Source organism: Dermochelys coriacea, chromosome 9 (assembly GCF_009764565.3).
Source record: "Dermochelys coriacea isolate rDerCor1 chromosome 9, rDerCor1.pri.v4, whole genome shotgun sequence".
Lineage (NCBI taxonomy): Eukaryota > Metazoa > Chordata > Testudines > Dermochelyidae > Dermochelys > Dermochelys coriacea.
The window spans coordinates 78,942,052-78,959,048 of record NC_050076.1 but is presented as its reverse complement, the minus strand read 5'-3'; the positions used below and the strand labels follow the sequence as shown (position 1 = coordinate 78,959,048).

At 42.2% G+C, this 16,997-nt stretch overlaps 1 protein-coding gene across 1 annotated transcript in view; it reads right to left on the bottom strand.

The window, feature by feature from the left end:
* EFNB1 (ephrin B1) overlaps positions 1–16,997 on the bottom strand; it is a 130,060-nt gene that overhangs the window by 61,048 nt on the left and 52,015 nt on the right. The window lies entirely within an intron of this gene.

The following is a 16,997-nucleotide window of genomic DNA, read 5'->3' as shown; positions in this document are numbered from 1 at the left end:
TGGGAGTGACTGTCAACTCTAAAGGCATGCAGTTACCAACAGCCTCCCTACAGGTCCCACCAGATTTGGTTCCATAAACCAGACTTAAAGCAAATGCTGGCCTCTAGGCCAGCTCTACTGCGAAGAGAGGGTGCAGAAATAACTTAGTTGTTTTGCTTGGCTTTCAGGGGGCCAGTATACTTCAGAGGAAGCAAACATTTATAGAGACAAGTACAGGGTGCTGCACAAAAATCTCTGCCCTGAGGGACTAACAGTTTGAGGGCACCAGCTAGAACAATTCCCGTTAGTACAAAAAGAGGCAAACACTCAACTGATGCAAATCATGAAACTTACCATGCTTTGCATGGCTACATCTCCTTTCATTTGAAAAATGAAATCCTTTATGAACTTGGAGCCTCACAACCACAAGAGATGGTTAAATAACTCCCTCATCTGCCCCCAATTACCAGCTTTTTTGTGATTGGAGTATTGAGCAATGGGCCAGTTTGTTCACTGTCAGACAGCTGCTCAGTGTGGGACCCCATTTCATTGCAGTTTATGCCACAAAGGCTGGTACATCATTGATAATAAAACCTTCCCAGTTGCCCTTAGCTCCACATGGGAGATCCACCCCTCAGCTTTCACATCCGGGATTCCCTTGAAGCTCCTCTCCCAGCCCAGCCTTCTCACCACACCACAAGGGATGGTGGGGAGGACATCTAGTTTTAATTCTGCAGTCAGGTAATGGAGTTAGTCATTAACTGAGGATAACACAGACAGACAGCTGCTGAAGATCTTTTCTTGGTTGTGGGAAAGATGGGGCAAGTCATTTCAGTTCAAAAAAAATCTTTACTGGCACAGCAAGCTGCACAAGTTTTCAAAAATACATCAGGATGGGAGTATTCATTGTATTTATTTGCATTGTTAGCAGGAGGACTGGTTACTCTAAGGCCCTGGAGTTGATTTTTGGATGTTACTGCCCTCCACCCTGAGCCCTACAAAGCCTCTCCCATGCTGGGCCACTGAATGCCTCAGTATGCCAGCCAGCTGGCCCTCAATGGCCAGAGTACAAAGACAGGTTTTGCCGTGGTTCTTCTTGCAGGGCACATACAGAAGTCTGTTTGCTGAGTGAATTCCTTGCTCCGCAGGTTCCCTGGGAGCTATCAGGTGGCAGCATCCAATTTCCTCATTGTTTCGGGAGGTGTTTTCTGATGGGAAAGGTGAAAAGGGTGTTTGTGAGGCTTGTAAACTGATTCCTCAGAGTTGGGTAAACAAGGAGAGCTCTGTTGGCAGCAGGCCTCAGGGAGTCAGAAAGATGCCCGAGCTGAGAAACTAAATTAAAGAGCAGTCCCCTCTCTGGGAGAGAGGGGCCTCAGTGGCTCCCCAGAAATAGAGCCCAAAAATCAAAGGATTCCATTGCAAGCAGACAGGGCTGCATAGGCCAGTCAACATGGCAGATGAGCTGGAGGAGACCAGTCAATACTTTCTGCCTGGCTCAGGAGACACCAATACCTTTGACAAGTGCACTCACCAATGCAGGGTTAATCCAGGCTCTCTATACAGAGTTTTAAAGATTCAAAAGGCTTAAGTGGAACCTGACCTTATGGCATGAGTACCATAAATGGCCTGTTAATCCTTTGGCTCCACTAGTGTACAGTATAGACGGTGCTGTTGAGTATTCCAACGCCACTAATATAATTCGACAGAAGCAGGTTGGGTGGTGAAGGGATATTCCCCCAAAACATGCTGCTGGAAGTTGTAGCCAGATTTAAATAGTAGCTTGCCCCTTGGTCCTAGCATGGTGCATCTGAGCATGGATTTAAAAGAGCAGTCACCCACCACAGTGAATTCATGAAGTGGAAGGCTAAGATGGACCGCAGACTGTCCATTGCCCCCACCTGAAAATCCTAGGGAATGGTTTGGGACATATGCCAATCCAAGTGTGATAGATAATCCCTGCTTAGTTCTCCAAAGGAGGAGACAGGGAATCCTGGTGCACAGAGAGAGGCTGATGGAAATTGTCTAACACAGCCACGTGGGAGAGAGTCAAGGGTAAGTATGCTCTTGCGCAAGGGGCCAGAGCAAATTATGGAGGTGGCACTCTTTAGCATGTGAGAAACATGCCCAAGAGTGATCACCACCTCTCCAACTCAAGCACACCATAGCAGCAAGCATGACTGAGCAGATGTGGCTCCATCCAATTCACTGGTGGGATCAGCTATCAAACTACATCAGAGCAAATCTCAGACAGCATAGCTCCTAACATGAACTCAGAACCTGGACCCTGCCCAGCAGGTGCCTCCAAGCACAGCCATGCTTCCTCTGTCCCAGGACAGGGAAAGCTAGTTGGTGGATACAGTCAACTATTTTCCAGCCTTGCTGCAAACAGATCAGTTGTCTCCCTCTGGAAGAAATAATCTGTTCCTTCAGCCACAAGGCTTACTGCAGCCATAGCTCAAGCACATAGGAGTCTGCAGGAAGCTGAAACAGGAACAGCAAGCTAGAACAGAATGTGTGAACACAGGGGCCCCGTCTCCAAACCCCTGTTTGGGCCAGCCTTGAGTCCGTACATTTGAAATGCTAGAGGCTGCCATGGCACTTGGGCATATATCCAGACCAGGAGCCAGCCACACAATAACTTGAGTTCTTAAGCACTAAAAGAATCAAGCCTAGCTAACATGAATGGGTTCTCAGAAAGGACTTGGAAGTGATCGGTGCAAGCAGCACCATTCTGTCTGGTGCCTGGAACTTGACTTAACAAGGGTTAAACAAAGCAGCAAGGAGCTAAGAATCAAACTAAGATAATGGATTTGCTTAACCCCAGAGCTAACTAAAGAAATCTGCAGAGTGAGTGAGTCCTTCCCCCCACCCAGACCCCTTTTTATTTGGTATGGCCATGTCTAGACTAGGAACACACTACACTTTTTTAACATGATCTAGTTAGTATGTTTTAAATAGTGTTTTTAAACACTTGTGTAGCACAAAAAGGATACATCATCTTTAGAAAAATGCCAGCTGATCAGGGAATCAGCCCTCAGAGGGACCCCAGAGTGACCATGACAGCTAACCTGTGTTTAATTTTAACACACATATCGTTATTGAGCTCTTTGGGGCTGGAACCTGTTTTTTTACAGGTCTGAAATGCAGGGCACATTCACGGATAGTATATGTATTCCCATATTTGCACTTCTCTGAAGAAAACAGATCAGCATTTAAATATACGTCTAAACTGTATAAACTTCCACACAGTTCAAACTTTGGCATGCACAGAAGATGATATATGGTCTTCTAATTTCTTCAGAGAAATCCCAAACCAGTAGTATTTCACCAAAGGATTTCTACTTTTAGTTCTTGTATGTATGTGCAGTTAAGGCTGCATGGTAGTTTAGGAAGTCTTGGGTGTTAATGTGTTGTGGAAGGAGGATAGCTGTAAGAGTGAATATGTTTTATGTCGCTGTAGGTAGAGAGAAATGTGAGACTGTTAACTGTACCTGCTAGCTTTTTAGTGTAGAGACTATAAACTGAAGTGAACAAGCAAACAGGTCTTACAAAGACCAACAACAATGTAGTGGAAAAAAAACAGCAGCTGAAGCAGGTGTTCAATTCTGAAGAAATGCTGATATTAGACTGAACGCAGTCATTGCAGCTTGGTGAATCTGCTGTCATGTGTAAGACACAGGATATTACCAAGGAAAGAATGTTGTCATTAGTTAACCAAAGCTTAAATTGGAAATGCAAATGCATCCGATGAAGTGAGCTGTAGCTCACGAAAGCTTATGCTCTAATAAATTTGTTAGTCTCTAAGGTGCCACGGGTACTCCTTTTCTTTTTGCGAATACAGACTAACACGGCTGCTACTCTGAAACCTGTCATTAGAGAGAATGAAGCCACTGGAATTTGACAAATCTGCTGCAATGTACAGACACAGGTCATTGCCTAGCAATCAGTGTCATCATATCATTAATGTGGTGCTTTCAAATTGGCACAGCTCAAATCAGTTATGAAATAGTCTTCCCCCACTCAAATTCCAAAAAAGAAACGTAACTATTATGTAGATATTTAGTAATCTAAACTGGAAGTTCAGTGCAGGATCACTACGTGTATTTATTTTTGCAAAAGAAATCTGAAAAAAGTGAAATGCTAGAGACCCAATTTAAAAAACCTCTGTTCTTGTATCCAAAATATTTGTAAAATACATTACTCCCCTACAACCTCCAACTTCACAGAAAATTGAAAGACTTCCTGCACTATTTTGCAGGTTTCTTTTTTTCCTAGAATAAATCATTTAGCAATTATTTTTATTATTTTCTCCTGTTAAAAACAATTAACGGATACAACCATAACAACTGTGGCTTTGCTATTACTCCACCATAAATTCCCCACCTCTAGAATCACTCCCTGCTTCCCCAAACTCACAACCACTGGCTACAGGAAACTTCAGTGTTCTTCACTTCCTCCCTACTGAGGGAAGAATCCTCCAGAATCTTCATACATTGTGAGATTGTTCCTTTTTCCAGAGAACATGGGTTCCCTCTGGAGTCCACAACTGCTGTCCAGCTCTATACAATGCAGTCATCGCAACTTTGACAAGCATATTTATTCAGGTCTACTAAAATCAAGGGGTTAATATCAGCCGATTGTGGTACATAAGATTAGGCAGTAGCACAGTCAAGTAGAGACTGGGAATGACAGCCCTGGCAAAAAACAAAAACAAAAACAAAAACAAAAACAAAAAAAACACTCCACCAGCATAAACAGATTTAGACCAAACCAGAGGGGAATGATGGAGCCAGAGAGTCCTTTTGTCACCTATAGTAACTTGCAGTTTGGTTTGTGACACCCGAGTTCCTTCTTTATGGACTTTATGGAGAAAGTCACAAATTAACCAGAATCTGAAGTACCAAGCTAAATGGAAAGCCCTGCCTACCCACCTCACCTATCTTGAGGAATTACAAGGTGCATCAGTTCTGCTCACAAGGATAAATTTACAAAGTGGTTTCCCAGTAAGGCCTACAAGACACCTTTACTTTGAAGGCCCCACAATGGAGCTAACAGCTTTTGTCATATCATAAATCTTCCACCTTTCCTTATGCCTCAAAAGGGCCAGTAAACTAGGACACAGGAATTCATACAAAATCAGACTAATAGTCCATCTTAGTCCAGTGTCCTGGATGTCAATGTCCTGTATCAGATGTTTTAGAGAAACATGCAAGAAACACCAGAGTGGAATCTTAAGCTCTTCAACTCATATCCTGTGGAAGTGAGATCCACAAGATAATTATGCATCATGTAAAAAAGAAAATCTTAATCAGTTTTACCTCTGCTGCCTTTTTGTTAGGCTGAGCTGTTCATTATGAGAAAGGGTAAATAGCAGCACCTGGTTCACCATCTCTATACCATTTATTAGTTCATATATTTCTGTCACGTTCCCTTTTCTCATTTATCTGCTTTCTAAACAGCACTTTTCCCTCTAACCTGAGAACGTCTAATTATTTTCATTGTCTTTCTATAGACCTTTCCTATTTCTGCTATGTTATCCTTTTTGAGATACAATATGAAGTAATCAGAACTGAACACAGTATTTAAGAGGAGCCGCTCTTAAAAAATACTATCTTGTTTGCTCTTTGGCCTCAGTGGTCCAGAGGAGATTTTTTTCTTAGCTATTCACAATGGCATCTAGGCATTTTTTCCCCCAGAGTGGCTGCAACTGTTCTTTCCAACGTGCATTACTTTGCACTTGTCTACAATGTATTTCATCTGCTGCAGTATTGTGCAATCACCTCATTTTGCTAGGGCCTTGCAAACTTGTGTTCACAAACCTGTCTTGACAACCTTAAACTGTTTAGGGATAACTCTGAATTTTACCACCTCAGTGGTCACCCTCTCTCACAGATCACAAACATTAACTTAACACCACACAACAGTGGAGCACCCTAAGTGTTTGCCTCCTTCCATTTTGAACACTGACTATAAATTCTTGTTTTCATCTCTTACCCAGTTCCAAATCCATTACAAAACATCACTTCTCACCCAATGACTACTTAATTCTGCCAGTAAGTTTTTGGGAGGAAGTCTATCATAGGCTTTATTAAAATCCAAACAGATTCTGTCCAACAGTTCTGCTTTATCCATTAGCTTGCTGACTCCCTGAAAGAATTCTAATAGACTGAAGGGGCACAATTTTCCTTAACAGAAGCTGTGATGCCTTGTCCCTATTGTAACTGATTTTATCAAGTAGTTTACCCAGTTCTGAAGTAAGGCTAACTGGTCTGTAATTCTCAGAATCATTCCAAATGCCTTTAACAATAAGCACAGTGTTGGCTATCCTCCAGTCCTCTGATTTTAATGATAGATTACATCTTGTTAGCTGCTCAGCCACTTTACTTTAAATGCCTTCAAAATTCTTGGACGAATACCATCTGGTCCTTCTGACTTATTGCCATTTAACCCATGAGTTTGTTCCAGTACATTTTTATACACATATACACAAACACCTCTGTCTCTCATCTTTATTATCTGCAAAGCGTAGGTCCAGAATAGGCAGCCTCCTCAGCATCCTTTTTTATGAAGACTGATATAGCGTCTCAATACCATCACTCTTCCGACTGCTCCCTTTACTCCCTGATCAGCCAACAGATCTCACAGGCTTTCCATGTCTGATGTACTCAAGGAATGTGTGTCTATGACTACTTAGTCTTCAAATTTCCTCTTACTACTTTTACTCCAGCCTATGTTTTGCCTGCCCTTACCTCTCCTGTCTTTTGCTGTCACTTAGGATGGATTTCTACTTTCTGAAGGATGACTTTTTGGCTGAAATTAATTCTATTATATTGCCATTTAGCCATGCTGTTTTTCTTTGCTTTGCCCTCCTGTTTCCTTTTTTGTCTAGGGGAAAGTTTTGCCTCCAAGATGCTTACATTACTGTATGCTTTTGAGGCCTCTATGCTAATTCTAAAATTTTGATTACTTAACTTTTACTGTTAAATTCTTTTTAGCCAGCTTCCTCGTTTCCTTGGTTATTTTGTCACTACCATACCAAAATTGGGAACTTCCATCCATCCCCTCCCACAAAAGAAGTTATCCTCACAAACCCCAAATTACAGCGACCCAGCAGGTGACCATGTGCATGCAGCAAGCTCATGAATATTAATCAGCTCTATTAGCATAACCATATGGCCTTGGGAATGTATCCCTAAAGGGAAAATGTGTGATGGCTGGAGGGGGAGGGATACCAACTCAAACAGATGCCTTCAGCTTGTCTAATCTTTTCATGTCCAAGGGAGGAGAATCCCCACACACCGTATTTCATGCCATACTGTATAGAGCACTCTAAATAAGTCATCTCTTTACATGCTTCGCTCCAAGCCCACCATCACAATACCACCTTATTTGCATACAAAAGGTGGCTCAAAGGAAAGCTTCCACTCCTCCCCCCTCCCCTAGATCCCACCCTGGAGCCCATTTTAGAAGCTATGCCTTGTGGATTTTATGTTCATCTTGATAAACAGCTAATCTGAGCAGCAGATGTCAATAAACACAGAATGTAAACATCACGTGCCAGGCACTTCTCAATGCAGGGCGATTTAGAGAGACATGAGATCCAGGGAGCTCAGCCAGGCCTAGGCTTCATTGACAGGGCCTGCTTTCCACAGCGACAAGAGAAGAGGTAGACATGCTGAAATGAGGGAGGGAAGATTCCATAAAAGCACCATGCAGCGGACGAAGAATGCAGTACAAAGATGCGAGATAAAGAGAGTCTTTGAATAGCTGCTGACAGTGAGGCAATAAGCTCTCGAGGGAGATTCGTACTGCTAGAGAGCACCACATCCCTAATTCGTTATATGGGGCAGTATGGTCTAGTTGAGAGCACGTTAACAGGTAGAAAAATATAGCTTCTACTCACACATCTCTCGCTGGCTCACTATGTGACCTTCAGCAAATCATTTTAGCACACCCTGTGTCAATTTCTCTCTCTGAGAGATGAGGATAATTCTTATCCTCATTTCTAAGACACTGAGATGCTCAGGTGAAGAGTGCTGTAAATGTCCAATGTTTCATCATGTAGAAAAGGCGCGGCTGTTCACAAGGAGTAGCTGTGCCTTTTATGCTCTCTGTGAAAGTACCGAGCTGGCACACAAGCCTGAAGAGAAGAACTTGGACAGAGAAGCCATTGATTTGTGATAAGATGTGAAGAGTTATTTGGGCAAGAATCCAGTCTCTCACTCTTCATCAGGGAAGATCAATTTCATTATACATAAACCACTCTGAGAGCTAGCCTCCATTTCTCCACCTAGAACGTTTCCAGGAGAGGAGATTCCACAGCCTCCCTGATGTGCTTATTCTGCTGTCCCATGTTCTTCATGGAGTTTGAAAGTATTTCTTAATATCAAACCTGAACTCTTCCAGAGGAAGAATGAAAATGCCCCACCCACCCCAGTTACTTATAACATCCCTCCCCCATGTTTGCAGGTAGAGAAGAGCCTGGGAGGATAAACTGGGCATCTAGAGCTAGAGTAACAGCCATTGGCAGCATAAGTCTTAAAACAATGAAGTAACCCCTGTTAGTGGAGGCATAGAGCACTTATGCTGTGTTATTCCAAAAACTGAAAGGATGACAGTCCAGCTCATGGTCCGTCAGCATCAACATTCCTGAGAGAGACAAGCCTGCTCTCTTGTACCCTGGACAACTTCCCCAACCAGAAAGCCTAATGGGAGAGGCTGCCAGTGTTTGGAGTGGTGGAATAATCTAATACGGCCCAAGTGACCAGGCCTTTCCTCACTGCAGGGAGAACTCCCTTTAATTAAATTATGCAAAATCCTGCCAGGTGCTGCACCATGGTGAGATGCTCTGAGAAGGCCCCTCCTCTCCTAGGGCCCCCAATGAAGCAGCCCACATCAATTGCCAGGGGTTAAAGGCCCCTATTAATAAAGTCTGAGAGATAAGCAGCAACTTGAGGGCTTTTGTTGGCTGCCCTCTTCACTCCTTCCACTCGACCCGTCCCCCTCCCAGACACACTTTAAGGGAATTTTTTTCACATTTCAGGTTTAATGAGGCCCATTCAAGCCTCCCAAAGACAAAAGGCCCTTCTCGTTTCTAAATGGATTTACACAACGCATCAGTGAGGCATAAACAGGTTGTCATGGTAACCTCAGCTCCCCCAAAGCAGTCCCCTTCCTCTCTCCTGTGCTTAACACAGAACAGTTGAGAATTGAGAAGCCACCTCCACAGATAAAGTCCATGGTCATCGTATGCCCCAATCCCCTGAACTCTCAGCGCCATCCTCCTTCAACAGCTGCCATTTTGTATCTTCATTGCTCTAACAACACTCTCCCATTGTGTTAGGTATGGCTTTTACATTCCAAACAGTTTGGGGAAAAAACAAAAAAGTTAAACCCCATTAACACCCCTCCCCCCCGGTGCCAAGAGAGACAGGAAAGAGGACATGAAACCCACAGCTCAAACAGAAATAAGCTATTGATACACCATGCAATGGAGCTATGGGAGAGCTCCCCTCAGCCTGTGTAAGAAATGCTAAGAGCAACACACACAGACAAATGGAAGTTCAAACCCAGTCTGTGTGTGTAAACTATAGTTGGAGTTACCACCACCTCAGAAAGGGTTCCCTTTGCAGACAATCCCTCTATATTCCAAAGGGTCTATTGCTCCCTTTTGTCCTATAGCAGCAACATGTATATTGTGATGAACATGGGCTCTGTTTCTCAAGAGTTCAGTTACTATGGTTGTTTATCCTTCTCTAAGATCACAATCCCATCTGTGGCACAGTCATCTTCACAATAACCAACTGTGCTGCCACATACAGGGTATTCTGCTCTGATGCAGACATCTTTACTGATTAAGAATTAAAGAGAGAGAGACCAGCCAGTAAACGGGAAGATTCCTAAGACACAGCAAGAGGCCTTCCATGCTCCCAAATAGGAAATGTTCTCACTATGGAAACATTCCCTCCAGCACAATCAAACATTTGCCATTCAGATATTAAAGATGCCAGTGCCTCAAATTTTAGGACTCTTCCTTGGTCGGACATACCCCTAAACCTCTCTGAAGAAAACCTGGATGAGGGTTTTGAAGGGACAAAGCAGGAAAATAGTCCCTATTTTGTTTGCCTTGTGAGATTTTTAATTTACTTATTGTTCCAGCATCAGAGTTCTGGTGTCACATGGCAAGGCTGGCTGCTAATATTTGAGGACATCCCCTTTTTGGTTGACATACTGTGGATTAAGACTCACTTTCTCCCCTTAAAAGTCCTATTGCATAGAAAGCACTGGGTTTATGAAACAGAAGTCTAACTGAGTCTCTTTTTTGGCAAAGCATGCAAAAAAGTCTTTGCTTTTCTTGAGGACTTCATAAATAACGGTAGGTCCCACCACAAACTCTGACATTGAGAATGGCCCCTTTTTGGAGCCTGAAGGATACATCTAATTTCTGCTAAGATATTTCCATTGTGCCCATCATATAGTTTGTAAATCATATTATCAAATATGATATTATCAAACAACCAGCAAAACTCTATTTGCATATTCCACTGTAGGGGAACAGAAGTTACTAGTTTGTTGAGTTCACCAGCAGCGACAAATCCTAAGGCTACTAGAGGAGAGCAGCATGCTAAAGCTTTGCCTGTTTAAAAAAAAAAAAAAAATCATTAGCATCCACACACCAGAGTTCTGAATCTGAGATACAGCAGACCTGAGGACTGCAGTTTAGGACTTCAGGAACCACAATCTGAGTACCCTCAAATCAGGGCTGAAATTTTCTAACTGAAGAGAGTTGGAATAAAGGTAATGTTTATTCTATTGTATATGTATACACACACACACACACTCCCGTCATTACTTGTGTACCAGTGACTGATTCTCAAGTTTATAATCAAATTTAAGTTAAAACTTACGCAAAACCCCATGTAAACCCCAAATGCTGAAAACCATCATTGCCTGGAAAGAGGTTTTAACCTTAAACCTGGGAAAGTGCTAAGCTGAGTAAAAGCAAGGTAGTTATGATAGATAATGCAGGGAGTTTGCTAGCTGTGCTCCTGGGCATTGGACATCAACTCATACATTTAGCTTTCTAACCAGTAGCAGCCACCCACTACCTTTCTGGTCTAGAAAATGCGTTCAATAGCCTCCACTACAGCCAGATTATTCCTACCTAAATACGGTACTTGAACTTCCTTCCCCACCCCCTATCAGGTTAGAGCAGGAGTTTAAGTTCCCTACTCAGACAGAGCTCTGCTTCTCGGCATGCAGCAAGGGCTTCCTGTCACCAAGCACTCACACGAACATGGGCAGTACAATTCCATCACTGCTCTGTAGTCTACTGCACATACAGATGGTCATGCTAGATGCGGCCTTGTTCAGCGTTTGCCCCCAGTACAGATAAATGGAGCAATGAGACCCATGAGACCCCTACCTGCAGGAAGGAGGAACAGGATTTCCCCTCTCCAGTGTTCGGAGACTACACTCATTCTCTCACTATAAGACATAGTAACAATGGGCACCTCAAGACAGGACAACCTCCTTTATCTAGCATCATCATTCAAAAGCCAAGCAGCCACTCCAATTTATCCAACAGAAGGCTGCCTCACTTAGCCAACACAAGGCTGGACTAGCTGTAGAGACCATTTACAAGTTGCACACCTTTCATTCCTAAATCCCTTCTGGCTTCAAGGTCTGGGCCTAATATTTGGAGTCAAGAAGAAGAAGCACAAGTTTCTGTGCTTGCCACCTCAATTATTGCCTTCCTAGACCACTTAATTTTTCATGTACCTGATAAACAAAGAACTAGGAATGAGACAAAGTCCATTCTGGTGCTAGGCCCTAAATTCAAACACTTTACCAAGGGAGATCAGCCTCATGCGTTCTAGACTGACCAGCTTCAGTGCCCAATGAAGAACTCATTTCTTTGCCAAAAGCTACCCACAATAACAAAACCTAAGAGCAGGACTAAAAAATTCAAAGTACAAGCAAGCAAGTCCTTGGAAAGGGAAACCAACACCCACTTTAGTTTTAAGGTTCTGCCTCATTTTACTGTATTTCAACACCTACATGATGCACTGACTTCTTATCTATAAATACCTAAGGCAATTTTGGGAAGTGACAAGGGAAGATATTGTTGTAGGTCTGACACCAAGGCATTCACACTAAAGAAGGGGGAAAACAAGTGGGATTTCTCCATTACCCTAGCTGCACCTAATCAACAAAAGAAATGAGATCAGAAACTTATCTTTAAAAGATTATACTCGCTCCCAGATTTCCACAATGGAATACCAAATTACGGCTCCAAAACAATACTTGAGTGCGAGAAGGAAAAACCAGGAGCTGCTAGCTGTCCCACCCCCCCAAAATCCCACAGGCAGATCTGGGTGGCACAATAGCCTACTGTATCCAGATTCACTCGGGATAATGCATTAGGATCATACCTGGTACGGTCTTTCAAGAGGAAGTTCTTTCCTACATCTTTCACTTTTGTCTCAGCCAACAAGACGCCCCAACCAGGACCACCCCCCTCCTACCACAATGAAGTGTTGGTGTAATGCAGACTCATCATACATTAAAATTAGGACTGTTGATTAATCGCAGTTAGCTCATGCGACTAACAAAAAAAATTAACAGCGATTTAAAAAGTTAATCATAATTAAATCATACTGTTAAAAAATAAAATACCAATCAGGATGGATAAAAATCAATGATTTAAAAAAAAAATCAGATTTTTTTTATTTAAATCTGATTTGATTAAATGCTTTGAGGAAAAAATCCTACCTAAAGATAGGTTTAATTAAGATACATTATAGCTCAAAGATGTCTCATCATGGAATAGGGATTATAAATTCTAATTCTATAGTATGAGACAATATATTCATGTAATGTTTAAAAAAAGTTTTGTAAATGAGTTCCAATACACCTCTACCCTGATATAACATGACCCGATATAACAAGAATTTGGATACAATGCAGTAAAGCAGCGCTCTTGGGACGGGAGGGTGGGCCTGCGCTCTCTGGTGAATCAGCGCGCCAGCACGTCTGGCTCCGACACGCTGCTCTGAGCGGCATGTTAAGGGTGCTGGGCTGGGGCCAAGGGGTTGGATAAGGGGCAGAGGGTCTCAGGGCGGGGGGGGTCAGGGGACAGGGAGCAGGGGGGGTTCGATGGTTCAGAGGTTCTGGGGAAGGGATGGTAGGGGGACGGGGTCGTTGGATAGGGCGTGGGGGCGTGGATAGGGGTCGGTCAGGGGACAGGGAGCAGGGGGGTGGGGTCCTGGTGGTGATTAGGGACGGGGGGGTCTCTGGAGGGGGCAGTCAGGGGACAGGGAGCGGGGGGGTGGGGTCCTGGGAGTGATTAGGGATGGGGGGGTCTCTGGAGGGGACAGTCGGGACAAGGAGGAAGGGGGGTTAGATAGGGGGTGCGGTCCTGGGAGGGGTGGTTCTGAGTGGGGACAGTCAGGGGACAAGGAGCGGGGGGGTTGGATAGGTTGGGGATTCTGAGGGGTCAGTCAGGGGGTGGGAAGTGACTAATAATAACAGAAATGCTCAAGGCCAAAGCAAGTTCAATATAACGCGGTTTCACCTATAACACAGTAAGATTTTTGGCTCCCGAGGACCACGTTATATTGAGGTAGAGGTGTAGTTCGGGGATCAGGGACCAAATCTTATGAGGTTCGAGGGGCTTCTGTATAGACTATTTAGGTTAATCTACTCAATGGGACTCGGTGGTCAGTCTAGAAAATACCATCAGAGATGCTTAGTTTTGCAGTTCTCAAACTGTGGATTTGTGTCTCCAGAGAGAACATGCTCGTTAACAGCAAAAATGTTTTAAAATAAATAAATAAATAGGTAAATAAAAATAAATAAATTAATATACAGAGGTGAGAAATAACAGACCTCGACCCTGTTCTCCCTCTGCAAATTTGTGTACACAGAGTCAATCCCTTACCTCTCCCTAAAAGTGCAAAGTTTCAAAAATAGAACAGAAGATTGTTGGGGGTGGAATAAGTCTGGACAAGGAGAAGTCTGGAGATAAATGTGAGAAGGGAGGGACAGGCAGTAGAAACAAGTGAAGCTGTTTGAGCAGCATATTCCAGAACGCTTGAGGTCTTTCTGAGTGTAGCCTTCATTGATTTGAGATCTACCATACCATTCTCTCCTTAGAAGGGAAAACCTATAATGGCAGCAGGCTGTAAAAGAGACCCAGTTTGGGAATATTTTAATGAAGTTCCTCTACCTGTGGATAAGATGGGCATGAGTGCAAAATGAAGTGCAACAAAGAAATGCAAGGCCTGGTTGCCCGAATAAAACATCATGAGAAATGTTCCTTCTCAGGAGGAAGCTGCATTGAGGACGATGAAAGGAACATGTTTGAACGTGCAGGATCTTCAGGTTGGTAAACATTTTTTATTTCATACTTCTTTCTTAAGGACTGCCTGTCTTCCTTCTGGGTTATTCTTGAATTCTCATGTTTGAGCAAAAAATATGGTTATTAATCTATGGTACTATCATTTTAGATGCAGCTGTGATAAAAAATAAATAGCTGAAATAGGCAGATCTTCCTTTTACAATTTCACCTTTTAAGTAGTACTGAGTGTCAGTGAATGCAATGAGTAATACTAAATAAGCAGAATAGTAATAATAATTAAATAACTGCATTGACTTATTTTGTTTAGGAGAATCCATCCTCAACATACAGGATTCTGAAGACTATCCACCTTCAAGATTACTATCATTTTCTATAGTTTCAGAGTTATCTGCCAATGACAGTGTTTCAGTCACATCACGTATGTCATGTAGCCACAGTATATCACCTGATGCAAAAAGAAAAAAAAAATCTCCATCATCCAGAAACAACCACAGATAAATTTGTGATAAGAATCAGCAGATTACAAAAGAGGTAATGGATTAAAAAATTGCCTGGTTTGTTTATGCAACAAACTTTCCTTTCCATTTGATTGAGAACCCACACTTCATTAACATGGTTCAGTCATTAAGACCAGGATACAGTCCACCCAACAGAGCAGATGTCGCAGGCAAACTGCTGGATAAAGTGTATGAAATAGAAATTGAGCAGTGTGCAAAAGGTCTAGAGGTTAAAACTGTTCACCCATCAAGACTCAGGTTGAGCAATGTCCACAATGATCCTGTTGTATGTGCTTGTGGGACAACAGAAGAAGGGACTGTCTTCCTTACATCAGGAAGATACATCCTTGATACATCAGGAAATGCACAGACAGCAGAATGCTTACAAGAAGTAGCAGTAAAAGCTGTAACAAACTGAAAAAAATTCAAACATCTAGTACTCAGCTTGGTCACAGACAATGCTGCAAATATATTCAAGATGAGAAGAAATTATTTAGAAGAGAGTCCCAAGCTAACAACATACAGTTGCAGTGCTCATTTGATGCACTTCCTAGCCAAAGACTTCAGTGTTCCAGAAATAAAGGCTAATGTTGCTGAAATTGCAAAATACTTCCGTAACAACCACTTTGCAGCAGCTGCTCTGAAAAAAGTGGGAGGAACTAAGCTAACTCTCCCACAAGATGTGTGATGGAACTCAGTAGTGGACTGTTTTGAGCACTAGATCAAGAACTGGCCTAATCTGATGACAGTTTGTGAACAAAATTGTGAAAAAAATAGATGGTGCTGTCACAGCCAAAGTTCTCAACATTGGGCTTAAGAGAAATGTTGAACACATGCTCAGTACCTGAAGCCAATTTCTGTAGCCTTAAACAAAATGCAGGGGAATAGCTGTTTTATTGCTGACGCTGTTGAAATTTGGAAGGAACTGAGTGAGATCTTAAAATGAGAAATGTGCAATGACAGAGTTAAATTACAAGCATTAAAAAAAAAAATGAATGAGACAAGCACTTTCTCCAGCTCATTTTCTTGCAAATATTCTCAATACTCGGTACCATGGTCAAACCTTAACTGCTGAAGAAGAGGAGTTGGCTATGGCATGGACATGCAGCAATCATCCCTCCATAATGCCAACTATAATATACTTCAGAGCTAAGGGTGAACCACTCAAGAAATATATGTTTGCTGATGATGTTTTAAAGAAAGTCACACCAATGAACTGGTGGAAGTCACTTAAGCACTTGGATTCAGAGACTGTTGAAGTGATCATCTCACTTTTAAACAGCAGTAGCTTCTTTGCCGGTGTAGAAAGAATATTTTCTTCCTTTGGACTAATTCATTCCAAATTGAGAAATCGTTTGAAACCTGAAAAAGCAGGAAAGCTTGTTTGTCTTTTCCAGATTATGAACAAACAGGAAAATGAAGGTGAAGATGACCGAGTTAGTTGCACAAGCCAATATTTTAAGTTTCTCATGTTGACCTGCCTGACAGTCTATTTAATTTTTGTTTTTAATATTTCATTTAACTATTTTAGTTAAAAAAAACAAACAAACCTGATTTTAAAAAAATACTTGAATGTTTAACTAAATTCCTTTAAAAAAAAGTATATGTTCGCTGTTTAAGAAAAAAAATGCAGAATACATAACATTGTTGTTTTAGTTAAATAAAACAATTTAAATGTCTGTCTGGTGATGTTCTCCTCCTAATATAGCATGGCAAGAAAATCCTCCAAATATTAATGATTAACCTGTTGAACCAGAAATAGTTCACCTCCCAATGACTTCATAAATAACTGCTTCAATTACCTTTGGTAAATGAAATAACCAATCATTCGTTTTCTGATAAGAGCTGTAAAACTATAGCTGTTTAGGTTGGATAGTAGGAAAAACTTTTTCACTAGGAGGGTGGTGAAGCACTGGAATGGGTTACCTAGGGAGATGGTGGAATCTCCTTCCTTAGAGCTTTTTTAAGGTCAGGCTTGACAAAGCCCTAGCTGGGATGATTTATTGGTGCTGCTTTGAACAGGGCGTTGGACTAGAGGTCCTCCTGAGGTCCCTTCCAACTCTGATATGCTGATTCTATGAACTAATCTGAAAAGTTTTCAAAATAAATCAATTAAAAATGTATAGTGTAGGTTCCATTTTCAGAAGGTACACATCTAT